General features: G+C 45.9%; 1 long non-coding RNA gene across 1 annotated transcript; it reads right to left on the bottom strand.

Annotated features, from left to right (window-relative positions):
• Positions 1–9,522: 9,522 nt before the first annotated feature.
• On the bottom strand, positions 9,523–10,320 carry LOC123148270 (uncharacterized). The gene is made up of 3 exons (XR_006473714.1): positions 10,226–10,320; positions 10,045–10,134; positions 9,523–9,945 (listed from the first exon to the last, which is right to left on the bottom strand). It is a non-coding gene; the product is annotated as an uncharacterized lncRNA (long non-coding RNA).
• Between the last annotated feature and the right edge of the window lie 7,667 nt (positions 10,321–17,987).

A 17,987-nucleotide genomic window follows, 5' to 3' on the forward strand; every position in this document is an offset into this window, starting at 1 on the left:
TTGCCATGATTAATGTGTGCATGCTATGATCCTGAACTCTACATGTGTTTTGTTATATGCCATACCATCTTTACAGGGGTGCTTGCCATGTATTTTTGTGATCTATGTGGTGACTATCACAAGCTTGCAAAGTAGCGTAATCGTTAATGCTGATTTCAGGGACTTAGAATTTCACCAAGTCCTTGTCCTGATTTTGTTGTTATGCCATATGTTCATGTTGTTTCCTAGTGATCCCTGCCTCTTTTGAGGATGATTAGTAAGGATGTTTTGTTAACATTGTGATGCTCTATCCACCCATGTCTTTGTTTGCATTTATGGAGCATCCTAGCTTGAGTCAATCGAGCTCTACTTTTGCTATATCGTGAATCCTGGCAGATTGTTGACATGTTTAGCGATTTTGCCGAGGATGTTGCTATTGATCCGTGTATGCTATGTTGTTGTTATTGCCATGTCTAGAGTCTATGCCATGTATTCTTGATGGGTGTATGACTATTTTGTCATGCCATGCTTTGTGGTGAGTGCATCGAGCTCGTAAACATGCCTAATCGTTAACTGTTTTGCATGCTCCAGTTTTTCACTAAGTCTGAATCTGTTTATGTTTTTGCTATGTTCACATGCTTGCAATTGTATTTTCTGATCCCTTTTGGCTCAAGGTCACTAAGGGACTTTTGTTAAGTGCTTTGAGTAGCTTCATGCCATGCATTGATTTGCCATGATATTTTCCTGTAGCATGTAGTTTTCATGCTCTAAAGTGTGCTTCCTAATGATAAATTCCAGACTTGTGTTAATTTCACAAAGTCTGAAACATGTTATCGTTTGCCCTTTTGCCATGCTTGTTTGAACCTATTATTGAGTGAATTAGCCGTAGCGCGGTGTTCATCTTTTGTTAAGCTTCATGAGTGGATACCTTCCATGTATTTTGTTGCCATGTTTGATTGTTATAGCATATTTATCTTGATGCATTTAGATGGCTACTTGCTGTTAATCGCAGACCGGTGCCATATTTGTTTTGCTTGCCATTTCCAAACCATGCATCCGATTCCGGTGATCTTTATATCGATTTCAACCGAAATCATCTCCTCTTTCCAGTGGCACTCTTGGATTTCCAAGTTGAGGCCAGGTTCAATCATTCCTTTGCAAATCATGCATATGCATCACATACCGCATCACGCATATCATACCATGTTCGTGTGTGGTTTGTTTACTATGTTGTGTGCTTCTTTCCCGTGTTGCTTCTTCGGGTTGGTTCCGATAACGTCGCGTTTGTGAGTACCTGTTCGACGATGTCCGTTTGTCTACTTCATGGACTCGTTCTTCTTCCTTGCGGGATTTCAGGCAAGATGACCATACCCTCGAAATCACTTCTATCTTTGCTTGCTAGATTGCTCGCTCTTTTGGTATGCATATGCTATGATACCTACCACTTGCTTATCATGCCTCTCATATTGTTAAGCCAAGCCTCTAACCCACCTTGTCCTAGCAAACCGTTGTTTGGCTATGTTACCTCTTTGCTCAGCCCCTCTTATAGCGTTGTTAGTTGCAGGTGAAGATTGAAGTTTGTTCCTTGTTGGAACATGGAGATGTTGTTCCTTATTGGAACATGTTCATATGTGGGGATATCACAATATCTCTTATTTAATTAATGCATCTATATACTTGGTAAAGGGTGAAAGGCTCGGCCTTATGTCTGGTGTCTTGTTCCACTCTTGCCGCCCTAGTTTCCGTCATATCGGTGTTATGTTCCCGAATTTTGCGTTCCTTACGTGGTTGGGTTATAATGGGAACCCCTTGACAGTTCGCCTTGAATAAAACTCCTCCACTAATGCCCAACATTGTTTTTACCATTCGCCACCTAGCCTTTTCTTTCCCTTGGGTTCTGCAGACTCAAGGGTCATCTTTATTTAAACCCCCCCGGGCCAGTGCTTCTGAGTGTTGGTCCAAACTAGAGCCCCTTGCAGCGCCACCTCGGGGAAACTCGAGGGCTGGTTTTAGTTGTACGGAGCGCTCATCTGAGTGTGCCCTGAGAACGAGATATGTGCAGCTCCTATCGGGATTTGTCGGCACATTCGGGCGGTATTGCTGGACTTGTTTTACCATTGTCGAGGATGTCTTGTAACCTGGATGCCGAGCCTGATCGGATTGTCTTGGGAGAAGGAATATCCTTTGTTGACCGTGAGAGCTTGTGATGGGCTAAGTTGGGACACCCCTGCAGGGATTTGAACTTTCGAAAGTCGTGCCCGCGGTTATGGGCAGATGGGAATTTGTTAATGTCCGGTTGTAAAAAACCTGAAGTGGATCTTAATTAAAATACATCAACCGCGTGTGTAACCGTGATGGTCTCTTTCCGGCGGAGTCCGGGAAGTGAACACGGTGTTGGAGTTATGCTTGACGTATGTTGTTCTAGGATCACTTCTTGATCATAGTTGTTCGACCGTGCTTTTGACTTCTCTTCTCGCTCTCATTTGCGTATGTTAGCCACCATATATGCTTGTCGCTTGCTGCAGCTCCACCTCATACCTTTACTTTACCCATAAGCTTAAATAGACTTGATCGCGAGGGTGTAAGATTGCTGAGTCCCCGTGACTCACAGATACTTTCAAAACCAGTTTGCAGGTGCCGTTGAACTGTGCAGATGACGCAACCAAGCTCAAGGAGGAGATCGATGAAGATCTCGTTCTTTGTGTTGTTCTGTTTCCAGTTGATCAGTAGTGGAGCCCAGTCGGGTCGATCGGTAATTTGTGTAGCATTTGGGGTAGTCTTCTTTTATTTTGCTCCCGTAGTCGGACCTTGATTGTATCTGGATGATGTAATGATTTATTCATGTATTTGTGTGAAGTGGCGATTGTAAGCCAACTATGTATCTTGTTCCTTATTGTATTACATGGGTTGTTTGCGAAGATTATCTCACTTGCGACATTGATTTCAATGCGGTTATGCCTCTAAGTCATGCTTCAACACGTGGGAGATATAGCCGCATCGAGGGCGTTACACTCGATGAAGAACTCGGTGGTGTCGCGAGCGAATCCAGCGGCAAATAAATCAAGACATAACTATGATCACGTAGACTAATCCTAGAGTGGCATATAATTGGTGGTACTAATAACAAGACGTTCATTGGTCTCCGAAAAATAAAGAAGCAGCGAAATATATGTGAGTATTCTTTGCATCTTTTCAGTACTACAACCTAGCTGGCACACAATGGAACGCTAGAAACCATTGTGGGTGGCGGGAAGCCAAGCATGCTGGAGACTGATGACTGAAAAGAGTTACGGGCGCTAGCAATCCTGATTCCCCTCGTTGGGAGCTGACCGCCACCGACGCCAACATATCCCTTCAGTAGATCAGTGGAAAAGCCTGGGAAGTTCAGAGAGAAATCAAGGTACATGTGTGGCTGTGTGTTGCCTACGTACAATCCTATAATTTAGTTTACGCTAATTGTGCATATTGATAAATTTCTACAACAAGATGCAAAATAATTGCTGTGTGAACATGCGCTAGATATTTTTGTAATAATTTTGTACTACTAATAAGTTATCAAATGCTTTTAAGCAGTGCATGAACATTAACGTTGCTGCTATTTGTTTGGCCTGTAAGGAGTGAAGTCTGTTGTTGTAGTTAGGCTTGGTGAGAAGGGAGGCGTACATGGCTGAGGCAATGACGTTGTCGCATTCGTCTCGCCGTATATTATCTTCCTCGAGTAGTAGGGAAGCACTATAAATACTATTACCAATTATTAATTTTGGATATTTCAGACATAATATTCAGTTTAGAGAGGCGAACGAGGTTGGCGACGATGCAGTATCCAAGGTTAGATCCTCCCCTTCCTTCGAACCTCCCTCTCTTGCTATACGATATGTAGATGGACTAAATTTGATATGTGGAATGGTCAGTAGAAGATAGTACTATTTTAGCCTCGGATTCACTTCTTAAATACAAAGGTGCATGTGTTATCTTGCAATTGTGTTTTCAGGAAAAGGGCCGGTGACCGGTGTGACGCCCCCGATTCAATCATACACTAATCATACATGCAAACGTGTACGATCAAGATCAGGGACTCACGGGAAGATACCACAACACAACTCTACAAATAAAATAAGTCATACAAGCATCATATTACAAGCCAGGGGCCTCGAAGGCTCGAATACAAGAGCTCGATCACAGACGAATCAGCGGAAGCAACAATATCTGAGTACAGACATAAGTTAAACAAGTTTGCCTTAAGAAGGCTAACACAAACTGGGATACAGATCGAAAGAGGCGTAGGCCTCCTGCCTAGGATCCTCCTAAACTACTGTTGGTCGCCGTCAGCGGGCTGCACGTAGTAGTAGGCACCTCCCGAGTAGTAGTAGTCATCATCAATGGTGGCGTCTGGCTCCTGGACTCCAGCATCTGGTTGCGACAACTAGAAAGAAAGGAAAGGGGGAAAAAGGGGGAGAAAGCAACCGTGAGTACTCATCCAAAGTACTCGCAAGCAAGGAGCTACACTACATATGCATGGGTATCAAATGGAATAAGGGTATCATATGTGGACTGAACTGCAGAATGCCAGAATAAGAGGGGGATAACTAATCCTGTCGAAGACTACGCTTCTGGCCACCTCCATCTTGCAGCATGTAGGAGAGAGTAGATGGTAAGTTCACCAAGTAGCATCAATTAGCATCATATAGCATAATCCTAACCGATGATCCTCCCCTCGTCGCCCTGTCAGAGAGCGATCACCAGTTGTATCTGGCACTTGGAAGGGTGTGTTTTATTAAGTATCCGGTTCTAGTTGTCATAAGGTCAAGGTACAACTCCAAGTCGTCCTGTTACCGAAGATCACGGCTATTCGAATAGATTAACTTCCCTGCAGGGGTGCACCACATAACCCAACACGCTCGATCCCATTTGGCCGGACACACTTTCCTGGGTCATGCCCGGCCTCGGAAGATCAACACGTCGCAGCCCTACCTAGGCACAACAGAGAGGTCAGCACGCCGGTCTAAATCCTATGGCGCAAGGGTCTGGGCCCATCGCCCATTGCACACCTGCACGTTGCGTACGCGGCCGGAAGCAGAACTAGCCCCCTTAATACAAGAGCAGGCTTACGGTCCAATTCGGCGCGCGCCACTCAGTCGCTGACGTCACGAAGGCTTCGGCTGATACCACGACGTCGAGTGCCCATAACTGTCCCCGCGTAGATGGTTAGTGCGTATAAGCCAGTGGCCAGACTCAGATCAAATACCAAGATCTCGTTAAGCGTGTTTAAGTATTCGCGAACGTCGACCAGGGCCAGGCCCACTTCTCTCCTAGGTGGTCTCAACCTGCCCTGTCGCTCCGCCACAAAGTAACAGTCGGGGGCCGTCGGGAACCCAGGCCCACCTCTACCGGGATGGAGCCACCTGCCTCTTCAGCCCCCAACTCCGAACAGTACCACAGGTAATGTAACTGTGTAAAGTATATAGTATATGCCCGTGATCACCTCCCGAAGTGATCACGGCCCAGTAGTATAGCATGGTAGACGGACAAGAGTGTAGGGCCACTGATGGAACACTAGCATCCTATACTAAGCAGTAGGATAGCACGTAATGGTAACAACAGTAGTAGCAAGGACAGGCTATGCATCAGGATAGGAATAACGGAAAGCAGTAACATGCTACACTACTCTAATGCAAGCAGTATAGAGAAGAGTAGGCGATATCTGGTGATCAAAGGGGGGGCTTGCCTGGTTTCTCTGGCAAGAGAGATGGGTCGTCAACACCGTAGTCGAACTGGGGGGTTCGCCGGCAGCCTCAGGGTCTACCGGAAAGAAGTAACGGAGGAGGAACACAATAAATAACAGTGCAATCAAAGCCTCACAAGGCATAACATGACAATACGCAGTGCTAGGGGTGCCCTAACGCAGTATGAGGTGGTACCGGCGAAGGGGGGAAACCTCCGGGAAAATATCCCCGGGGTTTCGCATTTTCGAACAGATGAACTGGAGGAGGAAAGTTGCGTGTTCGCTATGCTAAGTATGCGTGGCGGACGAACGGGCTGCGAAATCGGGTTCGTCTCGTCGTTCTGAGCAACTTTCATGTACAAGGTATTTTTCATCCGAGTTACGATTTATTTTATATTATTTTTAGAAGATTTAAATCATTTTTAGAATTATCAGAATTAATTTAATTAGAAAATGCCATTATGATGTCAGCATGACATCAGGGTGATGTCAGCAGTCAACAGTCAGTTGACTTGGTCAAACTGACGCGTGGGTCCCAGTTGTCATTGACTTAGGTTAACTAAACATGATTAGTTAATTTAATTAAGTGATTAGGTTAATTGGATAGGATTAATTAAGTTAATTAATTAGTTAATTAACTCTTTAATTAATTAATTAATAATTAATTATTTTCAATTCCTTTTTTTAATGTTCTCAGGGGGCGTGGGGCCCCTTGCCCAGTGGCACAGAGGCCACACTACAAGAAATATGTTGATCCATGACGGATTTCGCATGACGTTTTCGAAATCTGTCATGAATAGCCCGGTATAGGCCCGCAAGCCCGCTAAAGCCCGCCAAAGCTCGCCTAACCATTCACGTATAAAACCCAAACCCTAAGTGCCTCTCCTCTCTCTGTCTCTCCCTTCGTCGCAGCCCCCCTCCCGATTCCCCATCTCCTCACACACATTGCCGCCACCCACCACCACATCGCCTCCTCCCACTGCTCGTCGCCAGCCCTTCCCCTCCTCTCACCTCGCCGCTACGGCGGCTGCTAGATCCGCCGCAACCCCCACCAATCCATCTCTCGTGCGACCCATCTCTCCCTTTCCCGCGAATCATCGCGCCGCCACCAAGATCCGCCGATTCCGGCGATGTCCGCCACTGTGCAACACACTCACGAGCTCATCTCCGACCCCTCCGCCCTCCAGCCCGGCTGGATCCGCCGCTCCCAGCCCCCTGCACTCGCACTCAACCCTTAGCCAATGTCTAGGGTTTCAGCTACGGCGGCGCGTCTGTCACTGGCGCGTCTCCAGCAGCAGCACTTCGTCGTGCATCGCGCCCCCTCGCGCCTCTCCGCCTCCCCCTAGCTCAGTGCGCTCGCCTGCGTTGGGCTGGACGGCGGTGACCCCGACCCCCTCTTCCGCGTCTCCGGCGCAGCGGCGCGTCCCATGGCAACCTCCTCTGTCACGCGAGACGGCGTCTGACCTGCACTGCGACCATTGCATTGCTTACAAAGGTCTCCAGTGAGCACTGCGACCTCTACCTCCCTCTTCTCCTTGATTCAGCTTGATTTTGTATCTTTCCTCTCAAGAATTGATGATTTAATATTTACAAACATTAATCCCTCTGTTATAGAATTTATAGTCTAGTAGCAAGTTAGGCTCATAGTCAGTAAACTGTTTGTTGCTTCCCTGATTTGATTAAAATGACTGTTGCAATCAGGTGGTTGTAGTTTTATTTGAGTGTACTTTTTTAGCTGTATTCTGTGAAAGTAAACTCCAGAGTGCAAAATTGTATTTGTTGTGCATTTTTGTATCTTTTCAGAACAAAAAGGGATGAATTGAACCTCTTCTAGCTCCTAATAAAAGGCAATGTGCAAAACTGTATGTTCTGTACATTTTTGTATCTTTCCAGAACAAAAAGATATGGAGAATTGAACCTCTTCTTACTGCCTAATAAAAGGGAGTGTATTACTAGTTCAATCACTTCCAGAATGCTTGTTGATATATCAGGAAAAGCGAGTTATCCACTTTATGAATTACTGGATGTTGCTTTACATTCTACAATAGCCTCCTTTTTGTCTTTCTATATTGTGGAATCAGTGTTCCTTGTCTGACATATTTCTCTACTAATGTAAAGTGTATATATTAATGCAATATTATTATGCTTGTTATGATATCTTAAGCACTGTTCCTGGCTCAGGTCTCCACTTGATCAGTGACGAAGGTTGATGATTACAACTGAACGACTGAATCAGTCCACTGGTAGAATTAAATATAGTTGAAGAACTATGTTGCAGACAAAAGAACTTGGTGTGTCAATTCTTTAGGACCTCACACTACAATACATAGTCAATCATAACTACTTTATAATAGTTTAGATATACTTCCTTGAAATGTTATGTGAACCATCGTTGGCTGTGCAACTTTGAAAGTGTCTCCACCTTGAACATTTCATTTATTCTTATTTTCTCTACCATTAATAGGTATTATTTATAATATGCTTCCTCAATTCCGAAATAATTGAATTTGATCAAGTTTATAAGTAAAAAAGAGGTCACTTGGCTGTTCTTGACATGTAGATAGGTGTATTTGTTTACATAAGAAAAATGACACCAAGTTAGTTCATGATCATGGTTTAGAAAAAAAAAGGTGTGCACTATGGTAAATAGAAGTACAGTTTTGTTGCAAGTAGTTTTCCAGAAACGATAACTTATCTTGTTCCCCTATCCCTTTATTATTTGTCAACACCCCTCTGATCTTTGAGATGATAATTATTCAAAGGTACCTACAGTTACACAACAAGGTGGAGCTCCTCAGCGCTTTGGCATGGGTAAGCTCCTATGCCCTTCAGGATGATTTGAACTATTTGGCACTAGATTACTCATGATTAGTCGTCGATGTTGTGTTGCTGCAATGAAACAATATTGTTGATTAATGAAAGACAAGCAATCCTGGCATAACTCTTAAGTATATAGGCCTCATGAGTGAGGTTCAAACCACGTGAAATAAAAATGATGGTTCAGATGATAATAACTACTATTTATGTTGTTGTAATCAACTTGCCATTTTGTAACAGAAGCATATTGTCTGTTACAGGTTTACTTGGTGGTCAGAGCCAAAAAGGAAGTTCGAGGTGTAGGCATGAACTTGATGATTAAGAGGGTCTGTACAATCTTGTATATTTGTTGATGTAATCTGGTGTAATTATTACTAAGGGTCTGTTATCTGATGTTGGATGTTTTATTGGCCACGTTTTAAAAGGGCTTTACTCAGTGAAATAATTGAATAGAAATTTGTGAAATGCTTTAAATTATGGGCATGTTCAATAGAATTAATTGTGTTGTGAAAGCTTGTTTGATTATGTGTAATGGGTGGCGCTGTAACTGGTTGGATGGAAATCATGCCAGACTAAAATAAATGGTCTAAACTACCACAACAAAAAAAGTGGATGCCACGTCACATTCACGCTGGTGCCATGTAGATGCCACGTCAAGCCCATTTTTGTACGAGAGAATTCCTTATCTAACACTACCTTAAATTTTTTTGCCTTATTTGACACTGCAAAACTTTTTCTTCCTTATGTAACACCAATGCTAAAATTTGTTCCCTTTATAACATTTCCATCCATTTTGACCTCTAACGGTGTGAAATGACACCTGAGAAGACGATTTTACCCCTGATGAACTTGTGATCAAAATTCTTCCCACAGTAAAAAGCAACAGTTTTTTCACAATTTAGTTCAAAATTTGGGCAGAACCTCCCCTGTAATTTGATGCACATCCAGATCACACAATTCACATATACATATATTTCAACAAATAGTATTCAGATTTGCACATAAACATACAGGCCCCCATCCAAGTACACATATATCGCTTCCAACATATACATGATCACATATGAGTCCAATCCCACACATACATCATAATCTACATCATATGAGCAACACAAAAGGATTGTCATCATGTCCAGGTTCGCGTACATAGTCCAAGTCCATGATATGGACTACACAAAAGTGACATAAGGTTCCCATATGAGTCCAAGTCCACACAACATGACTTGAGCAGCAACAGAAGTGACTCTAACTAAAAGAAATTAAATTTAGTTCACAAGCTAAGTCTTCTTCTACTCCTTGTGCTCATTGCGGGGCTGGCTGGGTTAGCTTTTTTGCTTCTTGTGCTCATTGCGGGGCTGTCGAATGGTGGCACCATAGGACAACTTTCATCCTTTTTAGCAAGCTCCATCTTCTTCCCCTTCCCTGATCTGCACTTGTACATGTATGGCAACAGTAGTCTTAGAGCAAATAACAATATGAACTATGCATAGTATTTGACATTAAAATTCAGAATTAGCAAAGATCACCTTTTACACCCTTTTGCATTTTTCTTGTTTGTAGTCTTCAAAGTTTGGCTATGTTTTCCTTTCTTCTTGGTTGTAATTTCTAAGCTTTGGCTATGGATTAGATGAATGCACACTCAGTTTTCATTTGGCACAAATCAAACTCAGTTTTCATTTGGCACAAATTAAATTCAGATTTGCTAACCTTGGTGGAAAATACATAGCGGTTGCCGGTGCTTCATCACCTCTTGGCACAATGGATGACTCGGCTGATTTGGTAGTCTTCCTCCTCTTCTTTGGTGGTTCTCTACATGAGCAATAAGAAAGTAGTTCACATGCATAGTTGATTACAAAACAGTAATGCAAGAGAGTAGTTAACATGCATAAGAAAGTAGAATGCATAGTTGATTACCTCAACTCCATCAAAGCAGCAATGTCATATTTGTTCCCCTTCTTGCACTTGTGCCAATGGTGCCCGTATTCCTTACAAATAGGGCATAAGTGCTGGCCACTTTTCCTCTTTTTCTCACTACAACCCTTATGCCTCTCTGTTTGGGGCCGACCAGCTACGGCTTTTAACAAGGGTGGATGCATGAAGAATCCATGGTTAGATTTAGGCCACTGGGTCTTGTCACACATAGCAGGGATTAGTTGGCCATAAGCTGCTCTAAACTTGTCAATGGAGTAATACGAGTCCACATAATTCTGTATATGTGCATTGACAAGTGATGTGATGAATGCTAGAGCATGTTTGCAAGGAAGGCCAGAAACTTGCCATTGTCTACAAGAGCATGTGTTGTCATGCAAGTTGACGACAAACCTAAACCCGCTGCCTCCCAATTGAGTAACTTCAGCAACTTCTTCCGAGCTTTCTACCACCTCCAAGTTCAACTCTCTACTCTTTGCATTCAACTTCTTAATTATGTGGGGCAAAATTAAGCCAACTAACTTCTTTGCTACTTTTCTCCGGCGATTCCACATGATCATAATCATCTGCCTAAGCTTGTCCATTAAGTCGTCCAAGTTCAAAGACTTGTGGTGCTTAATCCAATTATTGAAGCACTCTGCCAGGTTGTTGGTTACATAGTCCACCTTACAAATGGTTGAGAACTGACTCCTAGTCCACAACCTAGTGTGCCATTTCCTAAGATATGCAGTTGCTGCTGGCTTTGCTGTTTCCATTGCAACCCAATTTTTCTCAAATATATATGTATTCCATGAGTAAGCAGCATTCCAAAGATGGTCATCAAATACCTTTCCGTGATACTTTTTCTTGAAGTTTGACACCAAGTGAAACATGCATTCCCTATGTTCTACTTCTGGGAAAACTTCCTTTACCCCTGTCATCACCGCCTGCCCGGCATCAGTGCTTATGGCTAAACCCCTTGGTGATCCTATGGCTTGCCTAAGCAATTGCATGAACCAAATCCAGTTCTCATTTGTTTCGGAATCAAAAATTCCAAAACAAAGTGGATACATCCAATTATGGCCATCTACAGCGGTAGCACTAGCCAGCTGCCCCTTGAACCTGCCTGTTAAGAATGTGCTATCTACTGCCAAATATGGCCTGCACCCACCAAGGAATCCGTCTATGCAAGGTTTCAAAGCAAAGAAGAACCTTCTAAACCTGATTTTTCCTTTTATAGTGTAATGATCAATCTGAACTATGCTACCAGGGCAAGTGGTTTCAACTTGTGCTTTAAACCTATACAAATTGTCAAAGCTGCTATCCCAATCACCATACAATTCTTTCAGAGCTAGCTTCTTACCCATATATACTCTCTTGTAGTGGAGGTCAACCTTGTGGTGTTCTTTAATCTTCTTCTGCAATGCCTTCGCTCCGAGAGTTGCATCTTCAATCAGCCAATCCTTCACCTTATCACATACCCAATGCTTGGTTCCATTCTTCGTCTTCTTTTTCCTTCTTGTACTAGAGCAATCATGACCACATGGGTTTTTCTTCACCTTCAAAAGAGAAAACAGATGTAATTAGCTAAAAATACTTAACAATTATGCAAGAAATGTTCACAAATGGGTAAAGTTAAACAATTACCATCACGGTACACTTATCTTCTGTTGTAGAAGCATGTATCCTCCAGGGACAATTATCTGCATCCCGTCTTGAACAATAGCCCCTAAACCGATGACGGGTACTATACTCGGTGTTATACTCAAATTCACGTTTGATTGCATGCTGAGAAAGTGCCAACTTGAACTCTTTCATGCTGGGATATGTAAAGCCTTTTGTCATTGGAGGGTCTAATTTGTCATACTCTACATGTGGAGTATGCTCTGCCTCATGCAACTCCTCATCCTCCTCTACTTCAACCTCCTCTACTTCATCATCCTCTACTTCACTCTCAGCCTCACTATCATCCTCACAAATATAGTCTTTGTCCTTCTCTTTATTAGGACAAAGAACCACATTTAAGGGAATAGGTTCATCCACTTCATACATATTCTCCTCATCAACACCAACATGCTCATTCTCAGGTCTTGGGTTGCGAAGGTAAGCATCATCCTCTTGTTCTACATTTTTATTAGGTTGGCTATGCGCATCACTATGCCACTTGGTGATAGGCTCATACGGTTCAGACGGATCACAATATGCAATGATCATACGCACCACCTTTGTCTCCGAGTGTTTCTCAAACATAAGCATTAAATCTTGGTCACATTTTACTTCTGGACAGATTTTTAGAGCATCATCATAGTACTGCACATGTGCAACTTCCAAATAACGCGGAGAGTACTGCTCTACAATTGATTCAATGAAATCCTTATAGTTTGTCAAGTCACAATCAATGATCTTCTCGAAACAGAAACATCGGATGTCTTTTCGAGCTTTTTTTGTTGCCAAACAATTCAATTTTTATCAAATAACTTGAATTTGGATCCATCCTGTGAATTCAAGAGACAATTAAGTGAAGAAACTATGCATGAGTATTGCTAGATAGTTCTGATCATTGCTAGTGGTACAAACATCATACAAATCCATTAAGTGCCATGAACTTACCCATCTGGACACGCCCATGTAGCGGAGGCCAGCCGAGCTGCACCCTGGCCTGACCCTATAGCTGCTGCTGAGGCCGATTCAGCAGCGTATTGGCCTGAGCCTACAGCTGCTGTCGAGCCCAAACCAGCCATGCCTTGGCCTGAGCCTCCAGCCACGTCGGCGGTTGAGCCCTCAGCCCATGCCCCGCCCTGGCCCGTGATTGCTGCAGCCGAGACACCGCCTCCTGCCGAAGCCGTGCGCTGACCCGGCCCCTCCGCAACCGTAGCCGTGCGCTGGCCCGACCCCTCCGGACCACCGCCGTCGCTAAGGCTCGCCATCGCCGGATCCGCGGGGGCGCCAAGGTCGGACCCCTCCGCTGCCGCGCACTGGCTTTCCTCCGCAGCGCCTTCCCCATCCTCAGCACCACCGCCATCCATGACGCCGAATCTCCGCCGCCGCTAGCAGGTTCACCGCCGTCGCGGCCGCCCGCAATCGCTAGGGTTTGAGAAAGGGGAAGCGGGGAAGGGGATGTGGATCGCGAGAGAGATGCCCGGTTCGGTTCGGTCCTGTTGTGTTTTCTTTTTTTTCATGCTTATGGGCAGGGGCATTTTTGTCCAGCTAAAGAAAACTGACATCACTTCATGCCTATTTTAACGGTGTTAGCTAACAGAACTGACGGGAGTGTTAGATAGGGGAATATTTTTTATACATGATGTTAGATAAGGAAGAAGAAAATTTCCAGTGTTAAATAAGGAACCATTATTTAAAATAGTGTTATATAAGGAATTTTCTCTTTTTGTACAGCGTCTCCAAATCCATGACGGACTAGTCTGTCATAGAGGACCGGGCCTGGGTGGGCCTAGGGACTGATCGGTGACGGCCAGGATCCGTCATGGTGGTATAGTTGTCAAATTATGACGCGATATACATGACGGATTATAAATCCGTCACGGAGAACCCTCCTTGACGGTTTTGCACTGTTCCATGACAGACTGTATCCGTCATGGGTTAACAAGATTCTTGTAGTGCCACTGGAGCGGGCGTGCGGGTGCGGGGTAACGGGCGCCTGGAACGGGCACCGAGCACCCGCCCAGGTCGACGCGGGAGGGACGGGCGCTGGGTGCCGGCGACCAGCTCGCCGGGGAAGTAGGGCGCAGCCCCGGCAGTGGCGGCCCTGGGGGCGACGTAGGGCGCGGTTTCACGCGCCGGCATGCGTGCATGGGAGCGGCGAGCTGCAGTCGGGCAGGAGCCGGCAGGGAGCAAGGCCGTGGGCGCGTGAGCGGCTGCAAGAGGTGGAGGCGGGGCGGCGCGAGGAGCATGAGGGGCTGGGGTGGGTGAGGCCAGCACGCGGTAGCAGTAGGAGCTGGCCGCGGCTGGCGACCAAGGCCATGGCCGGCGCGCAGGCGCGCATCGACGAGGCGTGCCATGGATGCAGGGGGTGTGGCCGGCGCAGGTCGCGGCACAGGCAGCAGCAGCAACGAAACATGGGCGAGGCCGGCGGTGCGTGGCGACGCGAGCGAGGCGGGTCGGCAAGGTGAGGCGGTGCGCGTGCGTGTGTGCGCGTGCGCGCGAGGCGGGGAGGAGAGTAGGAGGCCGAGGGCCTCACCGTGGTGCGTGGGGAACGGGGCAGTGGTGCGTGAGGAGGGCGGCGGGAACGACGATGTAGAGGAGAAGCAGGCCGGCGGGGGGAGCGATCCGGGCGTCGAAGGTCGATTCGGGCGGCGGCGGCGTCCTGGCGTAGGGCAGCGACCTCCTCTCCCGATCTCGATCCAATCGGGGGGAGAGGAGATATTTTTGTGGGGGGGAGTGGGTGTCGGTGGTGTTGGACTGGGGGAGTGGGGGGGTTAAGGCAGCGGGGTGGGCCGGCCCATTCAGGCGGCCGGGGTCCGTGTGGACGGCCAGCTGGGCCAAAAGGCCCAGCAGGGGGAGGGTTTTCTCCTTTTCCTTTTGTTTTCTGTTTATTTCTGTTTATCTATTTTCTGTTTCTTTTAGTTTTACTTTATATGTAGTTTTATAATATATCAACTCAGTCCCTAAATTAGCATTATTAGTTAGGCTACTGCCATAATTAATTTGGCACTAAATAAATTAGTTTTACATTTGTTTATTATTTAAAAGTATTTAATAATTGTTTTAGCCCCTGTTTTTATTTAGTTTAGGCACTTAAACATTTTGAAAAATGTTGGTTCCAACACCCGAAATAAGTTAGGGATTATTTGCCACATGATGATCATTTTAGTTTTCATGTTTGAGAAGTTTAGAATTTCACTTATTATTTGAATTTGAATTTGAATCGGATTTGGATCAACGTGAGATTAGTAACAGTAATAGTGGTGACATGGCATCATTAGCAAAGGATCACTGTAGCTTAATTACCCGGGCGTCACAACTGGCATTTGGGAAAGTCGGGCCGACTAAGGCCCGTGGTTATCCAAGGAGGGAGATTGCTTCCAAACTCCCCTTTTCGATAACAAGGTCGCTCTTTATTGTAGTAAATCCTTACGAGAGGCGGGTATGGACCAGGTGCAAAGAGTGGTTGGGGGGGGGGGGGGGTTCAACTCGATGAGGTTTGCTTTTAAAGATTTAAACATTCCATTGTGTTGTGACACAGCTGTGTCACCGTGTTGAAATAGAGATCCTGGACCTCTGTGGATGGTGAGCCATGATTATTAGGTTATGGGCATGCGATTATTTTCCGTTGAAACGCACGGGCATATTTGCTAGTTTAAAAGTGCCCCGCGGGATCAGCCTCGGCGGACGTCTCCTCGCCCAGCGGCTCCTCCGCCTCCACGAGATCCACCCACACCTCTTTCCGAGCAAAATCGCTAGATTTTTTTCGGCGCGCCTCCTTGTGTTTGCTCTCGATGGGAAGCGAGCGGGGGGTCAATCAATCGGAGATCCAGATCGAGCAGGATTAGGGTGCGATGATGGGCCATAGAATGGGCTGAGGCCCAGGCAAGCGATCGGAGGAATCGGTCGTACGAACCATTAACTTTAGTACCACCTTGGATTTTGGAAAAATATGGACGTGTTGAAAAAAAAACTGAAAGCATAAATTCACGAGAAGTAGCATATTGTGACGGTGAACTCACGGAGTCAATCTGTACTTTGTTATTAGGGAGAGATAATAATATACAGGGAAAGATATAGTTTGTCGGGTTCACCGTCACAATACGCTTCTCCTCGGGAATTTACGCTTTCAGTTTTTTTCACCTATATTATTTTCTACATCCGAGATGGTACTATTCATCCCAATCCAATCCAAAAACATTTAATTCCATAATTTTTGCATAAATCCCCCTTAATAAGTATTCATACTTTTCGTCCGTCCTTCCTATATATCCTGTGTTTTTCGTACCTCAAAAACAACAACGCGTCAAAAAATAAAATGTCGTACGTCGGACTCAAACCTGGTCGGCCAAGAAAGCAAACACCCTTGCAATCCAACTCAACTAGCCAACACTTGTATGGAAAAGGGCGTTGATCTGCGCCGGTGCGCTGGCCCAACTGTTGGGCCGGTCCAGCACCAGCCGTCCGATGCGCGAGCCGGGGTCGTCAGATCTCCGCGATCGAGATCTCTCTGAAAAAATCCTCCCGCACGCAGCAGGCTGCACCTCGCCGCGCCCCCGCCCCTCCCCGCAGGCTGCACCTTGCTGCGCCCCCGCCCCTCGCCGCAGGCTGCACCTCGCCACACCCCCGCCCCTCGCCGCACCGCACCGGGGGCCGCCCCCTGCCAGCCGTTGACCTCGCAACACCCATCCCCCACCCCCCGCGGATGGCAGCTAGCCACCTCCGCCGTCAGCCTTAGCTTGGCGATGAAGTCCGTCGCAACTCCGTCACAGCCGGCCATCGACACATGCAACACTCGCCGCAGTTGTAGCTAATCCGTGAACGCTGTCGGAACTCGCCGCCGCGCTTGAAGCATCATGGCCTCGTGAATGGATGTAGCAAAATACATCGCCACTGGTAGCAAAAAACGAGCCTGTTGCAACAAAAATGTCGTCCTCGTCGTTGCCGGTTACACCTCAGTTGTAAAAAAGCGTCATGGCCGCATGAATGGATGTAGCAAAACACACAGACGGTAGTAGCACAAAAATGACACGGTTGTAGCTTTTCTCTCAATGGTTGAAGTTTTTCCCCTCTACAGTGGAAGCTTTTCTGTAAACGATTGAAACTTTTTTCGTTTTGAGGAGCGCCTGGGTGAAATCTTCCTCTATCGTTTGGTTGCAACTTTTTACTCTACGGTTGCAGCAAAATCACAGAGAGACGCCATTGGCTGTCGTCGAGGAAGATTTCTCAATCTCTGGTTGAAGCTTTTTCATCTGCGGGTTGAAGCTTTTTGTCAAACGGTTGTAACTTTTCTTGTATTTTGTTGTTTGGTTGAACCTTTTTTATCTACTGGATGTAGTTTTTTGTGTCCATGGTTGTAGCACGGGAAAACGCCATTTGCAATTCTTCCAGTACCGCGATTGCAGCTCCTCCCCGTGGCCATGGTTGTAGCACAAACACCTCGTCCTCCCGGCGATTTGCCTGTCGCCGGTTGCAACAAAAGGGGAAGAACGGAGGAGAAAAAGGGAAGAGAGGGAGAAGGAAGAAAAAGGAGGTGGGAAGGCGAGCGGGGCTGCAACCTATATCCATGGCCGACGGCGAGCTGCTCCATGCGCTACAATGGGGGAGATGAGATGGGGTTAGACAAAGACGGAAGGAAGAAGAAGCAAAGAAAAAAAAGAAAAAAAATGAAAAACGTTTGGGTCAACTAAGCGCGCGTGCCAGCATGTCTCGCGCGTGAAAAACGGAAGCAACCGGCCGAGCGTCTCGGCCGGCGCACCGTCCCCAAACACTTACCTATGGAAAAACCAAAGAAGTCGCCCTCTTATTGACCAATAGAGTTTCCTAGAAAATAAAAGAAGCCGCCCGACTCTGTACAGGGGGATAAAAAATGTTTTGTTTTCATGGGCCTTTTTTAAGACAG

Source organism: Triticum aestivum, chromosome 7A (assembly GCF_018294505.1).
Source record: "Triticum aestivum cultivar Chinese Spring chromosome 7A, IWGSC CS RefSeq v2.1, whole genome shotgun sequence".
Classification (NCBI taxonomy): Eukaryota; Viridiplantae; Streptophyta; class Magnoliopsida; order Poales; family Poaceae; genus Triticum; species Triticum aestivum.